The sequence below is a fragment of the Lepidochelys kempii genome, chromosome 1 (assembly GCF_965140285.1).
Source record: "Lepidochelys kempii isolate rLepKem1 chromosome 1, rLepKem1.hap1, whole genome shotgun sequence".
NCBI classification, from domain to species: Eukaryota; Metazoa; Chordata; order Testudines; family Cheloniidae; genus Lepidochelys; species Lepidochelys kempii.
In genome coordinates, this window is record NC_136380.1 from 202,273,802 (window position 1) to 202,287,960 (window position 14,159).

The 14,159-nt window shown below is 44.2% G+C and overlaps 1 protein-coding gene across 1 annotated transcript in view; it reads right to left on the reverse strand.

Annotated features, from left to right (window-relative positions):
* Positions 1-11,540, reverse strand: part of ZBTB20 (zinc finger and BTB domain containing 20) — a 669,002-nt gene extending 657,462 nt beyond the window's left edge. Inside the window, exon 1 of the mRNA XM_073308794.2 lies at positions 11,374-11,540. The gene's annotated coding sequence lies outside the window, so the exon portion shown is untranslated. The remainder of the gene's footprint in view (positions 1-11,373) is intronic.
* Between the last annotated feature and the right edge of the window lie 2,619 nt (positions 11,541-14,159).

Below are 14,159 nucleotides of genomic sequence, written 5' to 3' on the forward strand. Positions count from 1 at the left end.
ATTACTCCATCCCCCATGACTGGCAGTAGCTATGTCAGCAGGAGAAGCTCTCCTGCTGATATAGTGCTATCCTCAACAGCGCTTAGATCAATGTAACTTATGTCACGGGGGGAAGGGGGGACTTACTCACACCCCAGATTGACATAATTTATATCAACCTAAGATGTAGTGTGTATACAGCCTAAATTTTTTTGGTCTAGCTCGCTTGGTATGTGGTCAAAGTTCTCACACAGCACAGTATCTCTTTCAAAAATCCTAAAACCAAATGCATCCCTTGTGTAACTCCACTGATGTCATTTAAATTACACCAGAGATTAATTTAATCTTTAGGGCCACATTCTGCTCTCTGGTGTAATGTAGACTAATTCCACCAAAGTCAATAGAGTTACAACCAGAATTTGGCCTCTAATGTCAAGCCAGAAGATCCATGAAATGCCTTCTATCTAAGGTACTTATACAATCCCCATCACCATAATATCTGAACACCTCACAATCTTAAATATATTTATCCTCAAACACCTATGTAAAGTAAGAAGATACTGTTATACCCATTTTTACAGATGGGAAATAGAGAGACTAGGTGATGTGTCCAAGGTCACACAAGAAGCCTGTGACAAAGCAGGAAATTGAACTCAGGTCTCCCAAATCCCAAGACAGCAACCTAACCCTGACCCGTATTTATCATGGAACATGGAGTATTGATGATATGTACTAAGGCACTTCAATTTTAAAACAAAGCAGGGAGGACATAAGGAATCATTCCTCTTGTATATAGATGAAAAGTCAGACGTGGGTCATGTCTGTTTCTCTGAAAAAAAACGTGTATTGCAAAGGGTAATATAACTCTCCCATCTTTCCTGATTGGTCTCATTTCTCTGTCTTCTGTAGTTCTAAGTGAAGTAAGAGTACAGTACAGTCCAAGACTACTAACATATCTCCCTCTCCTGATCAATGATCAGGAGGGAGTCCACATTCTGAACATAAATCATAAATCAGGTTCCATCGGGTTTTATTCAAATTATTTTATTCAAATTATTCAAATATGCCACTAGTATTCACAAGTCATTTAGGTGCTTTTGAAAAATCCCTCCTCTACTAACCAACTTTTATTTTGGGTTGAAAACTCCAAATGTTTAGTCCCAGCACATCTTCCTCATGAAAATTACAAGGAGCTAATTTTTTTTTTGATGGTGCTTCACTGCTACTCTGCATCAAGGTTCTTCAGTAAGGTAAACAGCCCAGGCTTGCTGAAGTCACCCATGTCAGCATCCCATTACCATCTATCCTGTAATGATATGTACACTCTTTCTATAACAGCTGACTATTTCAACAGACATTTAATTCAGGTACTATCACTCAAGCCATCCACAACCCAGGGAAATAATAAGATTAGAAAAAAACCTTATTTTACAAAGTATGTAATTACATCTGAATCTCAGTAACTTGGACACAAAAGAGGTTAGACCTACAGCTTTAAAATCCCACCTGTGTTGAGATTTCCTGCCCCTAATCAAGCAGTCCCACTGAAATCAAGTAAGCCTGAAGAAAAGCTAGGAAAATAACCCAGAACTACTGAATACAAGGGCTGTGGTTTAACCACTAGAGAATACTATAAAAATGCTGGTTTTGTACGATGGGTGCTAACGATTATTATTAATTCTTAATCCCTACCAGACAACTCCCTACAGAAGACCTGCCACCCCACTTTTCATCAAAGATTTAATAGCAAAGACAGTGTTATACGGAGGTCTCATAAGACTTTCTTACTTATACAAAATATACAACAGAATATTTCCTATACTATTAAATTATTACAGATAATGAAAATAACACCATTGTTTAAATAAGTGAACAAAGCAGATTGTATGATAGAGTATACTTGATTTTTTAATCAATTTCTTCATTAAGTTATTAATTTGCAAAATAAGTAATTCAACAAACGGCTCTCTGAGTTATTAGTTTGAATTATTACATTTCAGCTGTATGTCCAAATCAAGACTAGACTGAGGTTTATGTTGAGTTGAGTTGGGTTGGAGGGAACACCCCAATCAATAAAGCCAAGAGGTACAGCTGTGGTGTTTTGCTGGGAATGTACATATTACTGGGGGCACAATTACACCAGCCCATAACCAAACTACACACATTTACATGCTGCTATCTGGACTTTGGTGCACAAATGGATCTGTGAATCTTATTGCTGTGAATAATCAAACCAGGGCATACTGCCTGATTCCATACCAAGTGGTCAAGCTGGTTTGGACAATATCCCATTTCTCTGTGAACATTCAATGGACTTATGATATGGACAAAAGCATGCAAAATTTGCAGGAGCAGCTTGTTGCAACTACCAGCAACTGGACACATAAAATTGTGACCTCATCGAAGGAGGAGAGGCAGTGTTTTGGTGGTGTCTCGGATGTTGGATCATACTGCAGTGGTCAGGACTTGGTGTTGCTGTGGATTTTGAATTGTTAACTGTACTTGTGTTACGTTGCATAGGGAGATAACCTATAAGTAATGTAATAAGCCCTCCAAACCCTGCAGTGTACTAGACAACCCGGACCCAACCTTCTCGGGCCCACTATAATGGGAAGTCTGGAACACTAATTGGAATAGGTGTGGTATGCCCGTATGAGAGAAGGTGCAGGGCACTATACTACACAAGGGGCAGTGGGACAAATGGAATATCGACACCTTCCACCTTGATGCCTGGCCCTATCAGGAAATGTGTCGCCATATGTCCTATGCTTTTCCAGGGATACCTGGGCAGGAGGATCCCAAAAGAAAAAGAAAAAAAAGGGGGTGGAGTGTTAGGATATAGATATTAAGGTCTGTCTGTAAAGGCCTATACTCTAAGAATTTAGATGTATTCTTATCACTTAGCTAGTTATAGAGGTACAAAAGAGAATCAAAATCACTGTCTGCCGGTGTAAGGCCCTTCTCTTGCTGTGACAGTCTGAGGCCCTGTTCTTAGGCTAAGGCCTTTGGCTAAGCAACAGAGGCAGCCATAAGCTGGGAAGGAAATGGTCCCATCCTCACATTCCAAACTAGTCACATTGAAAGAAGGTGCTATTGGGCCCTTAGGAATACAGTCCTGTCCTGATAGTGCCTATCGCCTCCAGAGAAAGGGAAGTGCCTAGAAAATGTAAAAGGAAACTTAGTTTGATAGCATCCTGTCTGGCAAGAATTCACTTATCAATAGCTGGGATGTGAAATCCTCACTTCTGTATTGTTTTGTCATTATAGTTCCCACTTTACTATTGTTTGTCTGTATAATCTCTGTCTGGTTCTATGATTGTTCCTGTCTGCTGTATAATTAATTTTGCTGGGTGTAAACTAATTAAAGTGGTGGGATATAATTGGTTAAATAATCATGTTACAATATGTTAGGATTGGTTAGTTAAATTTCAGGAAAATGATTGGTTAAGGTATAGCAAAGCAGAACTCAAGTTTTACTATATAGTCTGCAGTCAATCAGGAAGTGGGAGGGGGAGTTGAGGTGGGTGTGGGAGATGGGAACAGGGAATGGGAGTGGGGAAATTGGAATCATGTTTTGCTAAACGGGGAAATGGGAACAGGAAATGGGAGTAAGGAAGTTGGAATCATGTTTTGCTAAGGGCAGGAACGGGAACAGGGACACAGGTGTAAGGCTCTGTGGTGTCAGAGCTGGGAAGAAGGACACTAAGGAAGGAAACTGGAATCATGCTTACTAGAAGTTCACCCCAATAAACATCGAATTATTTGCACCTTTGGACTTCGGGTATTGTTGCTCTCTGTTCATGCGAGAAGGACCAGGGAAGTAACTGGGTGAAGGAATAAGCCCCCTAACAGTCTTCGATGCAGAAATTCTGTCCCCAGCTCCTCCACTGATTTGCTGTGTACGACTGGCCAAGTATCTTCACCTAATTTAGGATCTTCTGTAGCACCCATCACTTTACTATTTAAGTCCCTCCAAGGAAAATTAGATGGGCTTAGAGAAGTCCCAATGGACTTTATGAAGTCCTCTGCTCTTTTCCTTTAATCAATTACAGGGGCTCTGTCTAGATTATGGGGGTGGGGGGGGACGTCTTTTTCTTGTCTCTGTGACTTCTCCATCTGTAATACAGAAATAATTTCCACCTTTGCAAAGTGACTTTTTGCATGTACTGATGACAAATGTATGTAAAAGTAAAGTATATATGTCACTGCCCTCTGCTGGATTGATTCAGAATAGTTCAACTCCATGTCATAAGCCCTCTACCACTAACAGTTATAGATTCTCTTTTAGCTTAAGTGGCAGAGACCTGTGATTTTAGAGCAGGAGGCCCCTGTGTCACAATTAAATAATGGCGACCGTGAAATTCTAGTTGGCCACTTAATTTTACTGTATTATTAGGAACCCGGGTTAGGACTCATTTGAGGGGCATGCACTAATTTTTTGAAAGGTATGAAATATCCAAAACTTTGGCAACTTACTAGATATTAAATCACAAATTCTCTCATACATGCCATCAGAAAGTATTCTTCTGTTAGAAATCTGGGATTTTTACACCTACAGATTAAATGATTGGATTTAAAATAATGCTCAAATCTTCTGTAATGTTCTTCCTGCATTACAAATGGACTATTAAATCAGTGGAATGCCAATCAAATGCTTTTGTACTTTGAAAGAAAGGTTTAAATAACAAAAGCTGTTTTTCAGGCTTCTCTCTCACACACACACTTAAGTCAGTGTTCTATATACATTAATTACAACGTATTTACTATCTTTTCTAGTAAGACCACAATTCAAAAGGTTTTGAGAATGTGAATTTTTAGAAAAGTTACAATCAGGGAATCTCATGAATTCTGGATCTCATTACTCAAATTTGTCGAGGAAGAATAAAATGTCCTGTACTAAAGTTCAAGATATAAACAATGTTTATATGAAGAAAAAGGAATTTGTGGTATAATTGATCTAACAAGTTTGGGAGCTGGGAACTCTGGGTTCAATTCCTAGCTCTGCAACTCACTCACTGTATGTCCCTGGACAAGTTACTCATGAGTTAGGGTCAGATTTTCAAGAGATTAAGCTCAGTGGAGCTACATTAATTTGCACCATCTGAGGCTCTGATCCTCAGTATTCAAAGATACTGAGTAAAGCTGGCAGGAAAACAGAATTTCTGTCTCACATGGAAAATTTCAAAGTTCAGAAAAAATTTCATCCCAATCTGGGGCAAAAAGGGGAAACCTTAACATTTTTCAGAGGACAGAAATTCTGAAAAATTTCATCAAAACTGAAATGGAATTTTTCCTGGAAGGCTCTTGTCAATTTCACATTCTCTCTGCAGGCAGAAAGTATAACTGACAAGAGCCCTCCAGGCAACCAGCCACGATTTTGATGTTCCCCATAGAAAACTGAAATGTTCTGGCAAAACTGACATTTTCCCACAGAAAAATTCAATTTTGCAAAAAAAGGTATTTTCTATCAGAAAATTATTCTGATAGAAAATTCCCAACCAGCTCTAGTACTGAGCATCCACAGTTCCTATTAAAAAGAACAGAAGTACTTCTGGCACCTTATAGACTAACAAATGTATTAGAGCATAAGCTTTCGTGGGCTACAGCCCACTTCATCATATGCATAGAATGGAACATATAGGAAGAAGATTATATATATATATACATAAATACACACACACACACACATACAGAGAAGGTGGAAGTTGCCATACAAACTGTAAGAGGCTAATTAATTAAGATGAGCTATTATCAGCAGGAGAAAAAAACTTTTGTAGTGATAATCAAGATGGCCCATTTACACAGTTGACAAGAAGGTGTGAGGATACTTAACATGGGGAAAGAGATTCAATCTGTGGAATGACCCAGCCACTCCCAGTCTCTATCAAAGCCCGTTGCCAATTGTGCCCACATATCTATTCAGGGGACACCATCACAGGGCCTAATAACATCAGCCACACTATCAGAGGCTCGTATACCTGCACATCCACCAATGTGATATATGCCATCATGTGCCAGCAATGCCCCTCTGCCATGTACATTGGTCAAACTGGACAGTCTCTACGTAAAAGAATAAATGGACACAAATCAGATGTCAAGAATTATAACATTCATAAACCAGTCGGAGAACACTTCAATCTCTCTGGTCACGCAATCACAGACATGAAGGTCGCTATCTTAAAACAAAAAAACTTCAAATCCAGACTCCAGTGAGAAACTGCTGAATTGGAATTCATTTGCAAATTGGATACTATTAATTTAGGCTTAAATAGAGACTGGGAGTGGCTAAGTCATTATGCAAGGTAGCCTATTTCCTCTTGTTTTTTCCTACCCCCCCCCCAGATGTTCTGGTTTAACTTGGATTTAAACTTGGAGAGTGGTCAGTTTGGATGAGCTATTACCAGCAGGAGAGTGAGTTTGTGTGTGTATGGGGGTGGGGGGGATGTGAGAAAACCTGGATTTGTGCTGGAAATGGCCCACCTTAATTATGCACATTGTAGGGAGAATGGTCACTTTGGATGAGCTATTACCAGCAGGATAGTGAGTTTGTGTGTGTGGTTTTTGGGAGGGGGGTGAGAGAACCTGGATTTGTGCAGGAAATGGCCCAACTTGATTATCATGCACATTGTGTAAAGAGTTGTCACTTTGGATGGGCTATCACCAGCAGGAGAGTGAATTTGTGTGGGGGGGTGGAGGGTGAGAAAACCTGGATTTGTGCTGGAAATGGCCCACCTGATGATCACTTTAGATAAGCTATTACCAGCTGGACAATGGGGTGGGAGGAGGTATTTTTTCATATTCTCTGTGTATATATAAAGTCTGCTGCAGTTTCCACGGCATGCATCTGATGAAGTGAGCTGTAGCTCACGAAAGCTCATGCTCAAATAAATTGGTTAGTCTCTAAGGTGCCACAAGTACTCCTTTTCTTTTTGCGAATACAGACTAACACGGCTGTTACTCTGAAATCTATTTAAACCGAAATTAATGGTATCTAGTTTGCATATTAATTCAAGCTCAGCAGTTTCTCCTTGGAGTCTGTTTTTGAAGCTTTTCTGTTGCAAAATTGCCACCCTTAAGTTTTTTACTGAGTGGCCAGAGAGGTTGAAGTGTTCTCCTACCAGTTTTTGAATGTTATGATTCCTGATGTCAGATTTGTATCCATTTATTCTTTTGCATAGAGACTGTCCGGTTTGGCCAATGTACAAGGCAGAGGGGCATTGCTGGCACATGATGGCATATATCACATTGGTAGATGTGCAGGTGAACAAGCTCCTGATGGCGTGGCTAATGTGATTAGGTCCTATGATGGCGTCACTTGAATAAATATGTGGACAGAGTTGGCATCGGGCTTTGTTGCAAGGATAGGTTCCTGGGTTAGTGTTTTTGTTGTGTGGTGTGTGGTTGCTGGAGAGTATTTGCTTCAGGTTGGGGGGCTATCTGTAAGCGAGGACTGGTCTGTCTCCCAAGATCTGTGACAGTGAGGGATCATTTTTCAGGATAGGTTGTAGATCTCTGATGATGTGCTGGAGAGGTTTTAGTTGGGGGCTGAAGGTGACAGCTAGTGGCGTTCTGTTATTTTCTTTGTTGGGCCTGTCCTGTAGTAGGTGGCTCTGTCAATCTGTTTTTTCACTTCAGCAGGTGGGTATTGTACTTTTAAGAATGCTTGATAGAGATATTGTAGGTGTTTGTCTCTGTCTGAGGGATTGGAGCAAATGTGGTTGTATCATAGAGCTTGGCTACAGACAATGGATCATGTGGTGTGTCCTGGAGGGAAGCTGGAGGCATGTAGGTAAGTATATCGGTCAGTAGGTTTCTGGTATAGGGTGGTGTTTATGTGACCATCGCTTATTAGCACAGTAGTGTCCAGGAAATGGACTGCTTGTGTGGATTGGTCTAGGCTGAGGTTGATAGTGGGATGGAAATGGTTGAAATCATGGTGGATTCCTCAAGGGCTTCTTTTCCATGGGTCCAGATGATGAAGATGTCATCAATGTAGTGCAAGTAGAGTAGGGGCGTTAGGGGATGAGAGCTAAGGAAGCGTTGTTCTAAGTCAGCCATAAAAATGTTGGCAGACTGTGGGGCCATGCGGGTACCCATAGCAGTGCCGCTGACTTGAAGGTGTATATTGTCCCCAAATGTGAAATAGTTGGCCACTCAGTAAAAGACTTAAAGGTGGCAATTCTGCAACAGAAAAGCTTCAAAAACAGACTCCAAGGAGAAACTGCTGAGCTTGAATTAATATGCAAACTAGATACCATTAACTTGGGTTTAAATAGAGACCGCGAGTGGCTGGGTCATTACACATATTGAATCTCTTTCCCAAGGTTAAGTATCCTCACACCTTCTTGTCAACTGTCTAAATAGGCCATCTTGTTTGTCATTACAAAAGTTTTTTTCTCCTGCTGATAATAGCTCATCTTAATTTATTAGCCTCTTACAGTTTGTATGGCAACTTCCACCTTCTCTGTATATCTATATCTTCTTACTACATGTTCCATTCTATGCATCTGATGAAGTGGGCTGTAGCCCATGAAAGCTTATGCTCTAATAAATTTGATAGTCTCTAAGGTGCCACAAGTACTCCTGTTCTTTTTGCGGTTACAGACTAACACGTCTGCTACTCTGAAACAGTTCCTATTAAAGACATCCAAGCCATTAACCTCCTCATGCCTTAGAGTTTCCCTATTCATAAGAGGGGGATAATACTCCTTTCTTACCACACAGAGCTGGGTTTTGGCTTAATTTATTAATGCTTGCAAAGCACACTGAGCTCCACAGATGTAAGATGCTGTAGAAGAGCAGTCTTATTATTATCCTCTTAATTTCAAAGATATGATTTGTATATAAAATGCATTCCAGAAAGACCCACTGAAATGTGCAAATTTCAGGATTGTCTGCTGTATAATCATAAATAATCACATTTCTAGAATATAAAGACGTTTTTCTCCTATAATAATTACTTAGATCTCAGAACTTGGCTTCAAGCAGGCTTGGTTCATTTTACCCGATTGAGATTCCTTTATTTGTCTTATTGCAGTTATTATTGTTATGCTGTTTAGCACAAGGGCCAACTTAATTTTACAAGATTGTGCATATCCTCAAGATTCTGAACTTATTTAGACAGAGAAGACAGTAGGGTCTTGTGGCTGGATAACAAGACTGAGAGTCAGGAAACTTGTCTTCTAGTCCCAGTTCTGCCATTTCATCAGCAACTCACTTAAAGTATATATGCCTCCATGTCCTTTTCTATGAGGATAATACTTACATACTTTACATGGGGGTTGTTATACTTAACTAATGTCTGTCGAGTGCTGTAAGAGTCTTTGAGCAAAAGTGCTGTTACTGATGGGGATTCTAGAATCCAACATATTGTAGATCTCATGAAAACTATTTCCTGGAGACAAGTATGTTCTAAGATTTTCTTGATACTTCATTCAAACTCACTGTGACAGAAAGAGCTGGTGTGAGTGACTATGTCTCGGAGGGGGGAGGGAGGAACACATCCTTCTTTCTAACCAATCTATTACACTTAGGGATGTCACTGACATTGGTCAACCAGCAGTCCCAGCCTCTAAATCATGTAACTGATACCTGCTGAGACAGTCAGGACATGGTCAGAGAATTAACACTTCACTATTTCTCCTTTGTTAGCCTTGGAACTTTTCTAAATTATTGAAATTATTTTAAACACTGGAATAACCATTTACAATGTTTTCCAAAAAAACTATCCAATTTCAAAGTGAAAATATATTTCAGTCCTGATGCTGTATTTATCCAAACACCCCAAAGTGGATTTTCTCTTGCCTATCCACAGAGCATCCTCATTTCAATCTTTTCTCTTTTACAGCTATAGTTACTTCTCCACCTCTAAAAAAAAGAAAAGTGATGTAAATGGCAGTAGCCCTTTCATTTAACTTATGATTCTATTGAGGGATCTGCAGGAATCTGGGACAGGAGGCCCTGTGATCTTTGCATCTGCAGATGCTTGGCCCTGGAATTGCAAATAACTGACTTTCTTGAAAACTAAACTGCTTGGTGAACTGTCCAAAGGGGGCACTCAGATACTAACTGGCTGTCCCTGTCATAGGATCAAAATGTACATCTTCTCTACTAGTCTGAAGGCTGAAATCCAAAACGGGTACCACTTGTGCCACAGAGATGCATACCTTACCCCTCCTGACCAGCCAAGCTACTCTTTATTCATTTAATGTATAATAAATTTACCACCCCTTTTATTAAACATGGTACCTAACTGCTATGCAACAAAGCGAAAAGGGAAATAATTTGGTAGAGCAGGAGATACAGGTGTTATATTGTCAGGCAAAAAAAACAAGAGTTCCAAGCACCTGGTGCCATGAGTGGGACAAGCTCAGACTTGGCAATGGAAGGACACCTGAACCAAGACATTTGTTTCAGAGTCAACCTAGTATCTTCAACACTTGAATTTCACCCGGACAATTCAAACCCCACATGCCTTCTCTTCACATGAACCACTGCTCTCCCCTCCCCCCCCTTTTACAGTTAGTTATTTACAGCACTATTTATAATCCTTAGATATTGGTTGGTCGGTTGTCAGCGTCTGGGGGGAGGGCAGCGGCGGAGCAGCGCGCTCGCAGGGAGCGCGCCGGGCGGGAGGCAGGCGGGGTGCAGGGACTCCGGGGCTGGGCCGCCCTAAGGGACGGAACAGACTGACGGCAGCGGCGCCTGCTCACCGCCCCGGTGCAATACTCTGTCCCCAGGGCAGGGCAGGGCGAGCGCCGCGCGGCGGGAGAGGCGGGGGTTAAAAGCGCCGACAGGACGAGATGCGCAGGGCCACTTCCAGCGCTACAACTTTAGTCCCTCAGTGTGTGTGTGTGGGGGGGGGGTTAAAAACGCGCCCCTCCCCGAGCGTTTTAGGGCTGAAAAGCGCCCGCGCAGACCGCGCTTTATCGCCGGGAGCCTTCCCCTGGCGTCCCCGGCTTAGGGCCACAGCGCGGGAGCTGGAACCGCGAGAGGGGGGAGGCGGCACTTGGCGGGGGTTTAACGGTTTCCAGCCGGATTTGAACCCCAGGGCGGGACCCGCGCTCGGGACGCGCCTCCAGCAGAACTTTTCTTTGGCTCCAACTTCGCCGCGCGGAGCCGGCTCAAGCGGGGGCCCGATCCCGGGGCAGCTGCTCGGCTCCGAGAGACCAGCCGAGGGCTCTCGGCGGGTCTGACCCGCCAGCGCCTCGGGCACCCCGCTCCGCTCTGCCCCGCCGGCGGGGGGGGGGGAGGAGTCGCGAGACCGGCCGGGGCACCTCAGTAACGGCTCAGAGGAGCCGCCTGCCCCCAGCCCCACAGGTACCCCCCATGGGCGGGGCGAGCAACCTGCCGGCTCCGCCCCCTAACCCTCGGCTGACCCCGGAAGCGCGGTACCTCTCCCATCTTCTCTCTTCCCTCTGCAGCAGCTCCACACTTTCACAGGCAGCCGCCGCCGCCTCGCCGGCTCCCTCATTGGCCTGTTGCCCCGGATACGCAGATACCGATTGGCTCAAAACCACGCTACTCCCACTCGAGCCCCGCCTACCAGCACGCACTCTCTCCCTCCCCGCCAGCCTCTGGATGCTGGTTCTTTATTGGTGTAGCGGTGCTCTCAGGTCCCGCTATTCGCCCAGTCGATTGGTCCAGCCACATGTTCATCAACTGAAGTTCGTCTGTCATTGGCAGAGATCCGAAAGATGAAGTCCACTTTCGCGAAGACAGGACGTTCATTGGATTAGTTATGTTGTCAGTCCCCCCGGCGGGTGAGTGGTGATTGGCTACCCATGCCACACCGCCCAACACAGCAAGTTAGGTTGCGAATCCTCCTCTTTCTACGCATTTCTATTTCCCATTTTATTTATTTATTTATTTTCTTCATAAACTTAAATGACCCCGGCGAGGAGGGGGGCGGGGCGGGGCCTCACGGAGACGACTACCAATGGGAGACGGAGAAGGGGTATGGCCGACAACCGTGCTGGCCAATAAGGAGAGAGCAGCGGCTCAGCTCTTGGCGTGCGGCCGGCCCAATCATCCCTTCCCCCTTTCCTTAACCCTCTGCCTGGCACCGGCGGCAGTTAATCACTGTCTGTGCCAGGAGTGGGATGTGGATTGCACCATTCCCAGCTGGGGGAGGGGGGGGGACAGACAGCCTGTACCATCGCCTAAACTACTGGGGGGGGGGATTTAGAACAGGTTCATCCTGGAAGGGGGGGAGGTCAGGACTGCCCCAGGGCTGAGTGGGGGGCAAGAGAAATGCCAGGGGGGAACGTGCAGGGGGTGGGCAGTAATGCCCCAGGCCTGGGGAAGAGAGGGAGCAATAGTGCCCCTTGCCTAGGTGAAGGAGGGGGCAGTAGTGTCCCTGGCATGGAGGGAGAGTGGGCTTGTAGTACTCCTTGCATGGGGGGGTGGGGGGGAGAATAGGGCAGTAGTGTCCCGGCAGGGGTGGACAGCAGGTGTAGGGGACCACAGTGTTCCATGCATGGAAGGAGTGGTCCGCTGGATGTACTGAACCATGTTCGTCTTGTGTATAACTGAAGTGAGTGAGAGGACAGTCAGGCCCAATGTCCCCATATAAAAAGTGAGAGTTAAAGATTCTTCCCACTGTTAACGGGTGGGTAAGAGGGATGCCTTCGGGTGAGTGCGAGCAGTCAGGCCCGTGGGTGTGCGAGGAAGGGACCTGCAATTGTTTCCTTCCTGAAAATGGGATGAGTGACATGCAAGGGCTGAAGCTATGAACTCATCCCTTATTTTATTATATTTTCTGTTGTGCAACCAAGGAACCAAGTTTGAAGGACATTTTACAGAAGTTGGTTTGCAAACCTGCACTCATTTTATAATATTAACATCCATGTAGCCTTTCACAAATGCTTATTAAACCTAATACAACTTGTGTGTCAGGAAAATATCATTCTCCCCATTTTTCAACTGGGGAAACTGAGGCATACAGTGGTGAAGTCACTAGCCAAAGGGCACAAAGCATTCCAGTGACATCACTAGGGGAAGAATTTAGGAGTTTCTCACCCCCAGCCTGTTTCCTAGCCCCCTGTTTCTCTCTCAGGGACTTCAACTTTCTGAGAAAGATCCCCATTGAAAGCAACTTGTGTGCATTCTTACAGAGAAGGGGTACTGAGGGTGCAGCAGCACCTCTTGGCTTGACGTGATTTCCATCATATAAAGGGTTTACAGTTTGGTTTGAGTGTCAGGTCAGGCTATGCCTGCTATCATAATGAGAGTAGAGGGTACTATTTGTGGCTCATCAAACCCACTGCCTTGTGGGTAGCCCGGCAGGTTGTAAGATTAAGGGAGCAACCCCTGACAGAAAAGCCCCACTGCCTAGTGGATGGATTCGGGAGAATGTAAGGGTATGAGAGTAAACGCAGACTGAAAATCTGGAGTGGAGCCCCAAAGGTGGTCAGGTACTAATCTTTTTGGCAATTCCTGCAGCGCATTGGGTACCAGGTGTATTGGTTCTTCTTCTCCTGTGGATTTTACTGATGATGCCGAGAAGGGGGTCCTGATGCATGGGAAACTCAGGGCCTCCATATCATCTGCCCAGACTTGCGCCCTGGAGAGGAACTCCAGCTTCGCCTCGAGCATCGACACAACACGGGAGGCAGCAGTCACCGGTTCTAAGCTCTTACTCAATTGGTGTAGAGTTGAACGCCAGGGGCTGCCTCCGATGGTGGGAGAGATCATCATATCTCGCTGGGCAACCACCACCCCCTATAAAACTGGGCAGCCCCCAGACAATAGGGTGTTGTCCCTCCACAGTCTGCCTGCTTTCATGGGTGCTTGGAGCTTAGAGTTTTATAACTTGATAAGTGGACTGTAACCAATGCACAAGCAAACCAGGTAAAAGAAAGAAAATATCCTTAAAGATAGGGTGCTGGAACATTCACACCATGACAATTAGAGTATCTGAGGACTTTCAACAGATCAACGTTGCACGTAAAACTGCTGTGATCAATGAATAGCTGAAACGACTCAATGTGGATATCGCATCCCTCCAAGAAACTCAGCTAGCGTCAAGCAGATCTGTCACAACAAAAGACTACACATTTTTTCTGATAGGGGAAAAACGCAGAAGAAATGCGAGAGCGCGCAGTCGGATTTGCCATCAAGAACTCATTTCTGGGGATGGTTGAGCCACCTACAAATGGATCAGAGAGAATTTTGGCACT